Here is a 15,093-nt window from a genome sequence, read left to right as displayed (position 1 = left end):
CATTGTCGCTCACACCTCCTTATTATTCATCCCATCACTTTACCTCCAATACTTTTAACAGAGAGAAGGCTCTGCAAACCACATACATGTATCTAATTATTATTCATGCTGTTTAGGCTTTATGATGAAATGTTCTATAAATATCCCCCCCCCGTCTTTTCCACATACACATAGTTGTACAGTTGTACATATGCACTTATCCTACACACACTTATTATCTGCTCTCTCCAACTCTCTCTCTGTTTGTTTTCTCCCATTTCATTCTGATCAGCAGCATACAGCTCTGCAGGGAGGAGATAAAGAGTCTTCTTCTTCTTCTGCATCCTCTAAATCTGAGCACCCTCCCCCCACCACAGCTCCCATCCTTCACACCAGCCATGGGGACCAAACTGGAGAAGGGAGATGCACCACACAGTAGGAGGAAAAGATGAGAAAAAGATAGGAGGGCAAGGCGTGTTGGTGATTTAGTAACAGCCGCCGCTGCTACTGCTGCTTGAATTTACGCCAAAAATGGGTTCGATTGGCCACGGAGACTGAGTGCCCCTCCGACCTCCACAGGCCGGGAAGAATGATGGAGGGTGTGAAAGGTTGAGGGAGGGAGGGAGGTGAGAGTAAAAGCTGAGAATGGAGGGAGGGCATAGTCTCATTTGTGACATCGGATAGGTAAAATCAAAACTCATCAGACAATGTAGGAAGAAGAAAATGTGGCCCTCACAAGAGCATGAGATGCACATCACATATATTTTTTTATTGTTTGTTCTCCAGAGGTGTTGTGGATATTTAATCTATTCAGGCTCTATTTGATGAATGACAGTGCAGGGAGATATAGTATTGGAAGAGACAGGGATGAAATCCTTCAAGATCCACTGGAGCCAGCAGGACGCCTCACTATAGGATAAATTGTTTGATGTAATTCTCTCCTCATGGGAGCAGCAGGATTGGATGATGTATAATGGTCCTGCTATCAAACCAGCAGCCTGGACAGCAGTTAATGGTAACTCATATGTAAAGCCCAGGAGAGCCTTCCTCCTCCTCCTCCTCCTCCTCCTCCTCCTCCTCCTCCACGTCCTGTAATTGGTCTCCTGCCTGCAGGCTCTGTTCAGGATGAACGCGCCCCCGTGTGGCGGGCAGGAGAGGTTCGGACGCCGCGGGGAGTTTAAAAGCCCCAGCTGAGGAGGAGCTGCCCACAGTACCGAGGAGCTGCACGCCGGGAAAAGTTTACCTCGAACTGTTACACTCGACTACAAGGTGGGAGAAACAGCGAAGATGGCAACTCAAGCACAGCAGACGCCACACCTGCACCTGGCTGAGATCACCGCGGCGCAGTTCATCGACATCTGGAAACATTTTGACGAAGACGGTGAGCGCGCCCAGATGTCAATCAGTCTGACGACTGTGGCATCAATTGAGTTATCAATTAGTATACTTTAGAAGCTAAATATATAATTGCGAAGTGTGTGTAGAATTTCAGTTTTTTGTTGATTGTGTTTTAAATATTTTTTTCCAGTGAGAGTTTAATAATTCTTATAATAAATATCTTTTCCAGTGAATGTTTAAAAATCAGCAGCATGAAAAATAATGCAGCATATTACTACTATAGGGTAAGACAATACATGGGAAATTAATATTAACTATAGAAATATTTTTTATTTCGGTGTTAAATTTTCAAATTGACTTGATTTAAAAATATATATATTTGGTGTGCTGCAGTAAACTGCTCAGCAATGTGTGTTCAATGCTCTTCTGTACGACGTATCACATCCTGTAATATCGTTTATATTGTGAGTGTAATGCATTTTCGGTGATTTTCGGTAAATGTGTCATTGACGGTGGTTTTTACAATCTGATGAGAGAAATTAAATAAGACTCCGTCCGAGTTAAGTTATAGAGAGGAGGATGAAGAAGAGGGGGAGATGGGGGAGGGAGCTGAACGAGAAGAAGAATGAGAGAGTGAAAGAGAGGTGGGAGAGGGATAAGAGGATGCAAATGAGGGAGGACAAGAGAGAGAGTGGGGGGGTGAAAAGGTGAGAGAGAGGAGAGGATGAAGCCTCTGAATCTGAGAGCTTACTAATGAACTGGAGGGATGGAAACAGAGTGTGTGTGTGTGTGTGTGTGTGTGTGTGTGTGTGTGTGTGTGTGTGTGTGTGTGTGTGTGTCCCAGTGATACCACATTATAAACATACTATAGCTTATATACATGGCTAGATATACAGATGGAGCTGAATATAACTATTTGTCATGATGTCATCAAATCAGTTAACGCCGAAACAATTAGTTTATTAATCAGTTGTTGATCAACTATTTTGTAATTGATTAATTGTTTGAGTAATTTTCGGTTATTTTTGGCATTAATGGGCAGACATTCCATAATCTCCAACATATTATAAGAATTTGAAAATACAGCCCTCAACGTGCAGCTCTGCTGTCCGTTCTCATTCCCCAAAGCATCAAATACGCTTCGTCACACCCTCTGTGACTGATACCGATGCACAAGACATCCTTTAGACTCTGTATGAGATGCACCAAACTTCATGTAAACCCATCTGCGTCATTATTCGATGCTCAGAGAAAATGCTCCAACTTTCAACCAGGAGATTGATGTTCAAGAGCCAAAGTGTTCACTGTACTTATATTTATGTTTTTTATTTCTTATTTTAAGCCCAACCATGTTGTTTTCCTAAACCTAAATTAGTGAGTTTGTTGCCTAAACCTAAGCAAGTATTGTTGGTTGAATTCACCACCCTACCAATGCGTTAGAAAGGCACACCAAGCATCAGCGGTGATGAGTTGGAATGAAAAGGTGTTGGCTCTACCCTCTCTGCACTAAGCCCCTCCCACCAAACAAGCTCGTACAGTAACCTGCAGGAGACCACGAGTAGGCCTATAGTCATTAATTTCCAGCTCTAACACAGTAACACAGTAATATATTACTTTTATCAGTAACGTGTTTCCCCTGCCAAAGAAAACCGCTATATGGTCATACACCCTTAATACAATATTTCCAACCACTGGATTTGTTATGAACTGCAACAAACACTTTTTTGATCCGTCTTCCTTTTGTGGGTTGCTTTGCAGTGTAGGCAATTGTTTGCAATGATAGCATAGCAACATAGATAGAATAGAAACTTTTCCTGCAAGATGTTCCGCTGTTGAATCAAGCGTTCATCTAATAATGTGTGACCTTAATGTGCATCTGCATTTGTGGAACAGCCAATAGTAACACCCTCTCTCTGTAATGAATGGAAATCCTCAAGTAAAGAAAAGCTATTTCACAATTGTACATTTTTAAGTACATTTCATAACATCCAACACAAGCAGCAGGTCTGAAGTCTGAAGGTAGCCATGTTATTGGTTGGACAATTTCCAAGTAGCCAAACTGGTGAAAATCGTTGTCTCTGTCTTACTACAAGCCACTCCAGCTTTATTGATTTTCATGTTGCAAATTGAAGGATTATATTCTGAAGCCATTCAGAAAGAGCTCTGACCTCTACTGTTGACCCATTTCTAAACCTCGTCGGACAAATTTATTTTCATCAAACAGTTTAGCCTGACAGCACGGAAGTATCCAACAGAAATCACACAAAAACAGTCACTGTTTAGTTTGTTTTGACCATAATCAAAACAAACTTTGCACTGTGATCATAGTGGTGATAGATCAGAAGATTTTTTTGTGACAGATGTAAAGGTTTTGAAAGGTACATATAAACAATGTTGTCTGGCTGATAGGGGCACCAGTTCAGAATATACTCTCAATTTTGTGAGACAATCACAAATTACCTATTATGGATTTGAAGAAATATTGACTATGCAAATACCAGTTAGGAGCCATTGATCTTGTAACAGGGCCAGTGATCAATGGTTAATCGATCCATTTCTCTGACCAGGGCAACTATTGTGATTTTTGTTAAGTGATCGTCTACTAGAAGCCCAACTGGAGAAGTTAAGTCTTCTGCTAAAGGGAATCACACCCCTTGTAATGCAGGTGAAGAAAACATAGCTAATTATGTCCCCACCCTGATAGGTAGATTCATTAAGTGAATTGCATAAGTGACAGAAAATTGTTTGCTTTTTTGGGCCCGCAACTATAAAGAAAAACTAAAACTTCCCTTTTAAGTTTGACAAAATGCTTCAACGCTTTGCCTTCTTCTGGTAAAATAAACCAGTCATATGGAAAATGATTGATCCAGGGGAATAGAGGCTTTTACCTCATCACAGGAATAGTCTCTCTTAAAGTAAACACACAACTAAACACAGAATCTTCAGTCCACTTTCTGAAAGACCGTCTATTTCTGGGGACGTGTTGGTGATGGCTTGCTGTTGGCTAAGATAGCATCATGGCAGCAACAGGCTGTTTTCTTGACCACAGCTGCAGCACAGCAGTGAGCGACTGGACCGTAGCTCCTATTGCCTGCAGGGAAAAGGAGGACAACTAACAAACAAACAACTGAGGACCTCAGCGAGTGGAAGAACGTGTGCACCAGTGGCGGACCGTGCATTTTATACCTGGGCCTTCTGTGCTGTCCTACTAGACTTGAGCCATGTCCTAATAAGCTCATTATGATGCCACAGCTATGGTTATTTGTTTCTAGGGTGTAATACACATATTCCTATTAAACCGTTCGGTACGAGGCTTAAGAACCGAACAATACGTTTGAATAATTATAGTATACTATAAAATAGTGCATTTGCATTGTTTTCGGTGGACTGCGCTCATGTAACAGACAACAGGCTTTGTGACCTCTGAACCCGGAATAATAACAAAAAACAGCTGAGGCTGCGCACGAGCCATTCATATTATTCATAAAAACGATACAATAGACAAATGAACACTGTAGAAACGCTACTGCAGATGTAAAGACTCAAAATCAGTTAACTTACCACAGCTGCTCTTCACTTAAAAAGTCCACTCAGGTCTCTCCAAAAGTTTTCAAAAGCAGTAGCTTGTGCGTTGTCTGTCGTGTAGCTGCCTTGGTTAGCGTAGCGTAGCTCCAAACAGTTCCAAACACCAAGAGCTCAGTTTCAAATGAAACGCATTCTTAGCCATAAAATGTCCAATGCTTCCCCGCTGTCAGCCAGAAATACCGTTCGTACAAATCCTTTTCCATGCTGGGTCTGGGCTGCTAGCTGTGGACTTGACCGACCCTTTGATATGATGTCCAGCTTTTCTGGAAATGTCCTTCTCCAGAAATCCATTTAAAAACACTAAAGATGTCATGTCAATGTCATAACTTCTTACATATGTTTCAACTTGAACTCTTACTAAACACTAAGATCTGCTAGATAGCTTTCTGTTTGACAAAAGTCAATCTGGCCCACTGACCAATCACGGCGCACCTTAATGCTGACGTACTTAGCAGGCTACCTAGACAGCTCTGGCACGTCAAAGAATACGCCCAACAAACTAAAGATCTGATTGGTTGAAGACGATGACAATCAACAATATCGTCCCCATATACTTTAATCTGCAAGGTCTACCTAGAGGGCCTCAGGCCTCTCTCCTTACATAGAGACATAGCGGCTGAATCTGATTGGATAAGAGCTCTACTTAAAACAAGCTGCACTGGAAGCAGCGCTGCAGGCTGGAAGCAGAGCAACTGAGGAAGACAGGAGCTGTGCAATGAGAAAATAAGATAATGGGAAAAAAATTACACTACAATACTTGTAGTGTAATTTGTGAAAAATGATTAAATTATAAAATATCTATAACTGTCAGGTATCACAAAACGACAGACAAGAACCCAATAGCACGACACAGAAAACAGTTCAGGTGTAGAAACCGGGTTTAATAACCAGCAGATGTCAAACCAGGTAGTAATCCGCGTGGCAAACAAATCCAGTGGGAGCAGGCAAAAGGGAAGGTCCAAAGTCCAAAAAGGCAGGTCAATATACGAATAATCAGGATCAGAATCGGAATGACAGGTTGCTGGATAGCAAGGGAAACACACTAAACAATCTGGCAGAGAACTGAGGGAAATGGGCCGGTACATATACACTGAGGGGCTGATTGCTGATGAGGAGCAGGTGAGTATGGAGGTGGGGCAGGCCAGGTGAAATGAAATCAGCAATTAGTGCAGAGCGGGGGGGAGTGGCAGATTCTGAAATTACATGAGAGTTAGTGTGGCAAAACAGGAGACAGACAAATGAAAAACTAAAGCCTGGCTGAAGTTGTGACAATAACTTTGTGATTCTGTTTAGGCCAGCAGAGAAGGCTTAGCTGGCCCTGACGGCCCACCACTGGTGTGCACTGATTCGTTTTCAAACTCATGTGGACTTTTCTTTTCATTTAGCGAGTATTTTCTGCATGATCCTTTTTGTCGTTTTCAGTCAGTACAAGTTAGCTAGCTGGATTGTTTTCGAGGTGCCATTGAGCAATCAGCAGTTGAGCTGTGTTTCAAAATGTTTTGGGAGGTAGAGGGCTGCATCTGCTCAGAATGCAGTGTGCAGTGGTGCGCTCCATGTGGCAGCTGAGTTTTGTATTGCAAATAAACTCTGGCAGTAAGCCCCAATGAACTGAGAACACCGTTACTTATGAGGCTTGATTACATGTAACAGGATTTGACCGCTCTCGTACTTCATCAAAGATGCTCTGTACTGTATTCAATAATCAATAGTCATGTGAAATATATTCAGATTAGAAGATCATGATCTAACAGTACAAGGTGGTTAATGAGATTCAAGTATACTTTGGGTCAATCAGAGGAAGATTTCTAGTTGTTTCCACATCCTTGGAGGACAACAACAACACATCCAGAGACACACACATATTAATATATAGGTCTGGGCCTATTATGCTACCTATTACTCATGCACAATAAGTTGTGTATACTCCCCTCCTTGCATGCATTTTGTCTCACTTAATCTGCCTAAACCCCGCTCTGCCAGTCAAGCTGGACAGATGAAGCACTCAGTGAAATAATTACTGCTTTAGGTGACACTGTGCTGCTGAGTCACTAGTCACAAGGTGAAAAACTTTTGTGCGCAAATTTGTCAAAACAATTTTGAAGTAATGTGATATTTTATTTAATAGTTAGTGTATAAATAGTAGATAACTATTGAGCAGAGTGGCTCTCTGGATGGGAATGTCAATTGGTCATTCCGCCGTTTTCGTCAAGACTGAAACAACTGTTCATGATCCCCAGATGATGAATCCTACTCACTTTGGTGACGTTTCTTCAAGTGCCACCGTGAGGTTGACATTTGTGGTTCTGACTGAAATATCTTGACGACTACGCATGGATTGCCAGGACTTTGATTTTACAGACATTCATCTCCTTCTCAAGCTGAATTGTAATAATTTTGGTGATCCTCTGATTTTTTATGTAACGCCACCATCAGGTCAAAATTATAATGTATGCCCAAATATCTGCAAAACCAATGACATTCCCATCAGACGTAGCTTTGTGTTAAGTGATAATTAGCTAATGTTAACCGTGATAAACATTGTCCCTGCTTAACATCACTTTGTTAGCATAATGATCAAGATTACATTTTTCATTGCTTAAACAGAAAGTTTATATTTATTACTTTACTCTCTGTCAAACCTGAACTGATCTAAGATTTTGTGTTTGTGTTATAGAAAATGACAAAGTGAGGGAGTACCGTGCTCACTGTTGAACTGGTGGGTTCAAGCCAGCAAAATGTCTTTTTAAGCAACACTCCAGCCATAACTTCATCTGAATGCCAATTCATGTCAAGAAAAGATAATCAGTTTAAGTTTGAATAATGACAAAAAAGTGAAACTGAACTGAAGATAAATGTCACCTCTGTTGCGTCGGCCTGCTTTGTTTTCACCCCGAAAGCTTTGCGTCCCTGCAGTGATTTGTTTATATCTAAAACAGCAGCTCAGCCACAGCACAGATGGTGACATGGAGCACCCATCAAATACTGTGTGCGATTGAATTGCAAGGCAGGGAGACCAGAGGACGGGGGGAGGTGAGGGAGAAAACGATCAGAAAGGAGAGGAGATGAGAGGATAAGAGATTAAGAGATGAAGAGGGGGGCAGGGTAATTCTCTATGCATTTTATTCTGTACATACAACTGGGTTTTATCCAGAATTGAAGCAACAATGCCATTAACGTTTTTTGTATGATAAAAGGCACGACCCCCCCTCCCAGTCCTGCTGGGACTGGACAGATGGGACTCATTCTTATGATTAAAAAAAGAGAGCTCTGAATGTCCTACATGTTACCCTCTGACTTGCAGGGAAACCAGTGGAGTAAATTATTGTATTAAAATCATCCTCAGTCATGTGACTGTCATAAGACGTACAAAGCATTGGGGACAGAATGCCCCAATAAGCATCAATCTGACTGCACACTTTCACCCTCTTAGGCAAGAAAACTCATTATACTGCAAACACTCCAGCTACAATGGTCTCTTGTGGCTTGTTTTTTTTTCCTGCTGCAGTACATCCCAGAATCTCCACAATGCAGAAATGCCAATTTGGCATGAGATACATGAAAGTCAATATTCTATAGACATGAGCTTGTTTTCATCAAAGTGAGTTTTCAATTAAAAGTGTTTAGGTGTGCAGAGACGATATGACACGTGTCAATCATATTTCCCTGTGTTGTAGATCTCCATGCTTCACTCAAGACATGACTATGAGGTGCATATTGACCACTTGAATATGAGGCTAAACCAACCAAATATTCACACTGATTTAAGTACAGCTGTGAGCATGTACGTTTCGTTTAAACTGCTTACTTGGATCCAATCACACTTTGAGTTGACTTGAGATCGGACCGGCACTCAAGGTTTGGCAACTGTTCCAAAATGTAAAGACCCTTATTGACCTTTAATCATTAGTCCACATCCACAGTCTTCAATCAAACTTTTGAACAGTCAACAAAGCTCCAGGCCACTTAAAAGCTTCATAACATAATTTGTGCCAAACTAATTTAGTTCCTCTGGTGCCCCGCAGGAAATGGTTACATCGAAGGGAAGGAGCTGGAGAACTTCTTCAAAGAGCTGGAGACTGCGAGACGAGGAGCAGGCGTGGTGAGTGCGTGCACATTAATGAATACTTACTGAGGTAAATTGACCCAAAGCGATCAATCCATCATTTGACAAAATAAAATATGGATATATCAGTCATAATTAACAACGTTTCCTCACTATCTTGATAGGAAAATGGATGGAATTTCATTTCATACGAGTTGCTGTTTGCAAAATTGAGTCGTATTACAAACATAATGTCTTGGGGACAGGTTGGGCTTGGGCATGTTTTAAAAGGTTTTCTCTTAAGTATATGTTCAAATTAAATGCTGCACTATCATAAGTGTCATACATGTCATCTGTGATTTGATGTGGTTGCAGGATCCTACACATGCTACGTTCAAAGAAAAGATGAAGGAGTTCATGGCCAGCTTTGACAAGAATGCTGATGGGAGAATTGAGATGTCAGAGGTGAGAACTAACTGAAAACCTCCTTTAGTGGTTGAGACACAAAGTATATCCACAACATCCCTGGTTTTGCTCTAGCTTTTATTGCGCGTAATAACCCTTTCTCTGTCCCTATATTTTTTCTGTGTTTTCACTGCCAATCTTCAATCAAGTCTCTGGAATAATAACCATTCTGTCTCTTTGTAGTTGGCTCAACTTCTGCCCACAGAGGAAAACTTCCTGCTCTGTTTCAGAGAGTTTGTGGGATCTAGCGCCGAGTTTATGGCTGTAAGTTTGTATACATTCGTAGTGGTCTATTTTTACCTTATTTATGCTTTAATTTATTTATTTATCACTCTAAATATTAGATCTGCTCTTTCAAGCTCTCACACTCATCACAACTGATTCAATTTAATGATGGTAAAAAAAATTGATTTTACAATTGATAGCTCAAAAGGACACTATTAGCCTTCTTCTTTTCCGGTTTCTCTTGAAAAACATTGCTCACAGATTAACTGCTTAACTTTACTGAGCTGTTAAATTTACCCACGAATGGCTCAAGTCAGCAGCGCCATCTCAGCTCATCCTGTGGGAGAAATGTTCAGCTGCCCTGCCAAGTTAGGACGCCTGTTTCTTGTGAAAACAGTCCAGTAAGGGTGTAAATTGTTAATTTACAGCCTTGATGATGCGTCTGGAGTTAAAACACTGACAAACATGTTAGAAGTTGTACTGGAGACTGTGCTGCATTGTATATGTTGGTCCTGACAGCATAAAGCTGACTTAAATTGACTTGTTTGACATAAATTAACTGAATTCACCGTCCTTAAAAAATGAGCATTGTCAGTGTAACAGTTATTATCTAATCAAACATGATCTCTTGACTTAAATAGTTCTCTGTTCACTCTAAATCAAAGATAGTAGGACCTTTAAACAGCCAAAATGTAACACCTTGCCAGCAAGTAAACAGTTGTATATTTGACCCACACTTCTTCTTCGGTTGCATATGTTGAAATAATTAAAAAGAAATGGTCAGGCATCGAACATTTGCTCCACTGCGATTGAAAATAACCGTACACACGATTGGTGTCCTCTTGGGTTGGGCTGAGGGGGGTTTTCAGTGGTGTGATGTTCAGGCTGCTCTGTGTGTTAAAGCTATTCTCAGACAGCAATACATTATGAATGGAGCACAGCTTTCTGCAGGGGAAAGGCAGTGAGTGCTGGAGGGGTTTAGGTATCTATCTTTAATAAGGGCTTTGACAAATTCTATATTTACACAATGTCAGATGACACCCTTGTAACTCTGTCATTTCTCTTTAAAGTCTTTCTTTCTGTAAATCAGATAACATATAGAGAAAGCGTGTGTGTGTTTTTCTTACTGGTCATTGTGGTTAAAGTAGCACGCATGTTTTCTGACAGCTACTGTAACAACATCACTCTTCTGCTGCAGGCCTGGCGGAGGTACGACACTGACCGAAGTGGATACATTGAGTCGAATGAGCTGAAGGTAAAACGCAATATGCCAAACTTTGCAAGAAAGAACATTAATGTAGAATAATTTCAAGCGCATGCTAAATCGGCTGCACAGCTGGTCTGTCAGCGCTCTCACTGAGTTTGAGAGTTGTGGGTTTATAATATCAAAACAAAAGAGAGAACATCAAATAAATAGTTGTATGTGCATATTTCTCTTTTGTAATTACTGTAAACAGACCAGACCTTATTTTAGATGATGATTAGCTTCAGTGTCATGTCAGTGCTATAATTGGTGCTAATGTCTCTGCTGATGGAGCTACTCTGAACCTGCACATGTATGTTGTACTCTGCATTGAAAACTCTCACTGTGAAAAACAAAACCACGTAGAACATTTAAAAATAAACACTTTGCTTGCTTTCACATTTGGAGCTCCGTAGACATCAACACCAGTCATAGTCACCATAACTGCTCACTGCCAATCATAAATGCATCATATCATCTAATCACTGACGGCTATTTTTTTTTCTCTCTTCAGGGTTTCCTGTCAGACCTGCTGAAGAAGGCTAACAGAAACTACGATGACAAGAAGCTCAATGAGTACACACAGACAATTGTGAGTATTATTAGGCACCGAATATGTTTTATCTACTTCTGCAAACTAAAACATTCTTTCAATATCTGCTTTATATATACAGGAGTACATTACATCTACGCCCATATGTTTAAAATATAGCACCTGGCTGCTACATTTCTACATAATGTAACTGAAATAACAACCCTAAAGGCTTTCATTTTAATATACTGAACAACATGAATGCCTGGGTTCATCCTCAAGCTCAACTGAAGAGCTGATACATCACTTTCCACTTTCCCTTTTTGCCATTTAAACATGTACGACCGCTCATGTTTTAAGACCTCCTGTTTGCTTTCTCTGATAAGTCCTCTTCTCTCTGTGCAGCTGAGGATGTTTGATCTGAATGGCGATGGTAAACTGGGCCTCTCTGAGATGGCGAGGTGAGTGTGTCTCCACTTTTATTTGTTCTGTGTGTATGTTTTTAAAGGATGCCATCAAGATGAAACCTTCCTTCTTGTTTAACTGCAGGCTCTTGCCAGTCCAGGAAAATTTCCTGCTGAAGTTTGAGGTAACATTACTCTCAAATTGATTTTAGGCATATAGTCACAACTACTCAGCAGCTGTCCCTCTGATGTCAAAAAGTTAGACAACACTGGAGATTCAGAACAAAACAACATTATTGGATTCACTACTAGAGGATTATTTGTCATCAAATACTCGATGGACATATGGGGCATTGACACAAATGCCTATTTACTTACTTAAATCCTTCAGGAATGAGATTACAGCATAACATATATTTTATAACATGATAGGCTCCTCTTATGTGTCTGGGAACATCTTTTATCTTCAATTTAATCTGTTTAAAAAATAACTTTAATTTGCATCTAAAAATAAAACTAGTTTCATGTATATTTTTAGTTGGAAGACATATTTGAGGGAATGCATGTGCAAACTATTCATAGATCAACATTTGTAGCATAAAAACAATATCAATCTACATACATGAACATCTTAAATATGTATTTTATATGTATCATGTATGTTGCAAAATGCACATGCTAGCTTGCTAGAGCAGATCAACAATTCCTTTCTGACAGCAGATTAGTCTGATCAGGATTAACTCAACTCTAGTCCCAGTTATCATAATCTGCATGGATTATTATCAGTTCTGGATCTGGTCTGTAATACCCTGCAGTTTCTAACAATTTTCACTGCTTCCTTTCTGTTTCTTTTACAAAGGGGATCAATCTCACTGTTAAAGAATTTGACTCCCTCTTCACCCTCTATGATAAGGTGAACAGAACATGTTTGTTTGTGTGTTTGTTGTCTTATATACTATATCTGTGTTTTTTTTTTATATGCATTTTGTGTGTGTTTGTTGCTGGACGGCCCAATGTTAAACAAAGTAACAGTTCCATATTATTGATGAAGCTGTATTTGAGTGATGACACATTGCCAATTAATTATGCACTTTGAGTTATATTTCCACACCATACCACTTCTCATAACAAGTGCTGGAAAAATGTTCAGTTATCAGCCTTGATAGCTACTTTAGTACAACAACTATTTTGATGACATTTTCTTCAGACATTTATGGTGCCCAATGGATGAATCCTAATGACGTTTTTTTCTTAATTTGTCAACAACTAATGGATTGATTGCCATGGCATTTGGTGCACAAACTCACTTAAACCCACAGGATTAATTGAAATAACTTGGGTGATCCCCTTACTTTTTATCTAGCATCATTATCAGGTCAAAATTGTAATATATCCAGTACTTTATCCTGCAAAACTAATGCCATTCATTTTGTGCTAATCAGCAAATATCATCATGCTAACATGCTAAACTATGATGGTAAATGGTAAGCATTATAGCATTTAGCTCAAAGTGCCACTGTGGCTCAGTACAGACTCAAAGAGCTGCTAGTACGACTGTAGACTCTGAGTCGTCTTTTTAAAAGTACTGTTATTTCTTCTGTACAATTCAGACCTCTTGTTTTGTCTCTCTCACCAGGATGGTAATGGGTATATTGATGAGCAGGAGCTGGATGCTTTGCTGAAGGACCTCTGTGACAAGAACAAAATGGTAATGAATAGTTAGCCCATTGATTGATCAGTTCAGGTTACTTTTCTACTCTCCAAATATAGAGCAGAGATGGAACAGCTGCCTGAGATGCCGTGCACTGTACTGCATGTTCGTACCGTCCATAGATGACTTTGTGCCTGCTGATTTTCTGTGCCCTTGTCCTTTGTGGCAGGACGTGGACCCCGTGGACACAAAAGGACTGCTGGGGTACAAGAAGAGCATCATGGCTCTGTCTGATGGAGGGAAAATGTACCGCACTGAGCTGGAAATCGTCCTCTGCCGGGACTCCACGCTGTGAGCTCCTTGCCTGGGACCCTGCAATCCTCCCCCACTGCCTCCTCCTTCCTACCTCCTGATTCCTGATGTAACCTGGTGCATGTGTGACCCTTAACCTCGCTTCACCACTTAGAGTGAAAACAAAAGTGCTCCTGAGAGCACACGGTGTACTGCTGGCCCTGCTATTTTAGCTTTGTACCCCTCTGAGTTGTATTTCTATTTTTGGATCTTAAAATGCAGTTCCACAGTGACATAGCCATAGCAATGACTACAGGAATATACTGTGTCTTTATTTATTTTACTTCCCGTTTTTATTATGCATTTTTTACGTTCATCTCATGTCTATATGTTCCTCTCCCAATGAATTTAAAATGAATACTTTTGTCCTGTAGCATCTGTTTATTTATTTCTGTTTCTATAATATAATCTAATTTGATGAGGCTTGTACTGTTCTATCAAAAATGATATTGAGAGAATGAATAAATATAATATAACAACTCTTGTCCAAGTTATTTTCTTGCATTAAATAACCATATCTTCATCTAATGTGCAGTTACACCTCAGCTATCAGGAGGATCACTTCAACTGTGCCACGGCCAGTTCAGTCTTTTCCCACGGTGCCATGTAAAAGAAAATAATTTTCCCCCACTTGGAGAGTTATGTGGTTCTGGTGAAGATTACAGCTCCAGTAGAGCAAGTGTTTTCTCCAGAGTGCTCCACCTTCACTTTCTAATCTCCTGGTAACAGAAAGTGTGTTGTAGAAAAAGCTTTTGCTGCTCCATTTTTCATAGAGGAGAGTCTCCCAAGCCTCCGTGCCACTTTTGAGATGAATGGAGCAGAGTAGGACAAGCTGAGGGATCCGGGACAACAAAGATATAGCAGCATGATTGTCTCACTCTTTCTACACAAATCTGCCATTAGAAAACACAACAAAGATTTACACTTTTATATCATCCAAATGTGTGTATGTGAGCCTCCTCACCACCCCAGATTAAACATATTCCCCAATATAGTACTGATTATGGTTGTCTTTATCATATCTGAATGACACCTTTAGATTATACATTTACAACTGACTGACATTAAAAAAATAATTTCTTTTTTAAACATGCTCAACTAGTTTACTCAAAAAAAGGACATTTTCTATTTCTTTCTTTCGGAAAGAGAGTTAACACACCCCCATACTTCAGCATCATGGAGTAGTCTACCTTCCATCAATTAATGATAAGCTCTTTCATCTTTAATTAAACTCACTATCTTTAAAGCACACGCCTTTCACACACCACCATCACTGCA

The 15,093-nt window shown here is 40.2% G+C and overlaps 1 pseudogene; it reads left to right on the top strand.

Moving 5' to 3' along the window:
- Window positions 1-942: 942 nt before the first annotated feature.
- LOC137887518 (calretinin-like) lies at window positions 943-14,294 on the top strand (annotated as a pseudogene).
- Window positions 14,295-15,093: the final 799 nt, after the last annotated feature.

The sequence above is a fragment of the Cebidichthys violaceus genome, unplaced genomic scaffold (genome assembly GCF_023349555.1).
Source record: "Cebidichthys violaceus isolate CVI_PGR_0920_01 unplaced genomic scaffold, fCebVio1.0.p SCAF_5, whole genome shotgun sequence".
NCBI lineage: Eukaryota > Metazoa > Chordata > Actinopteri > Perciformes > Stichaeidae > Cebidichthys > Cebidichthys violaceus.
Note: the sequence above shows the minus strand (reverse complement) of the source record. Positions and strands in the feature narration are given on the sequence as shown.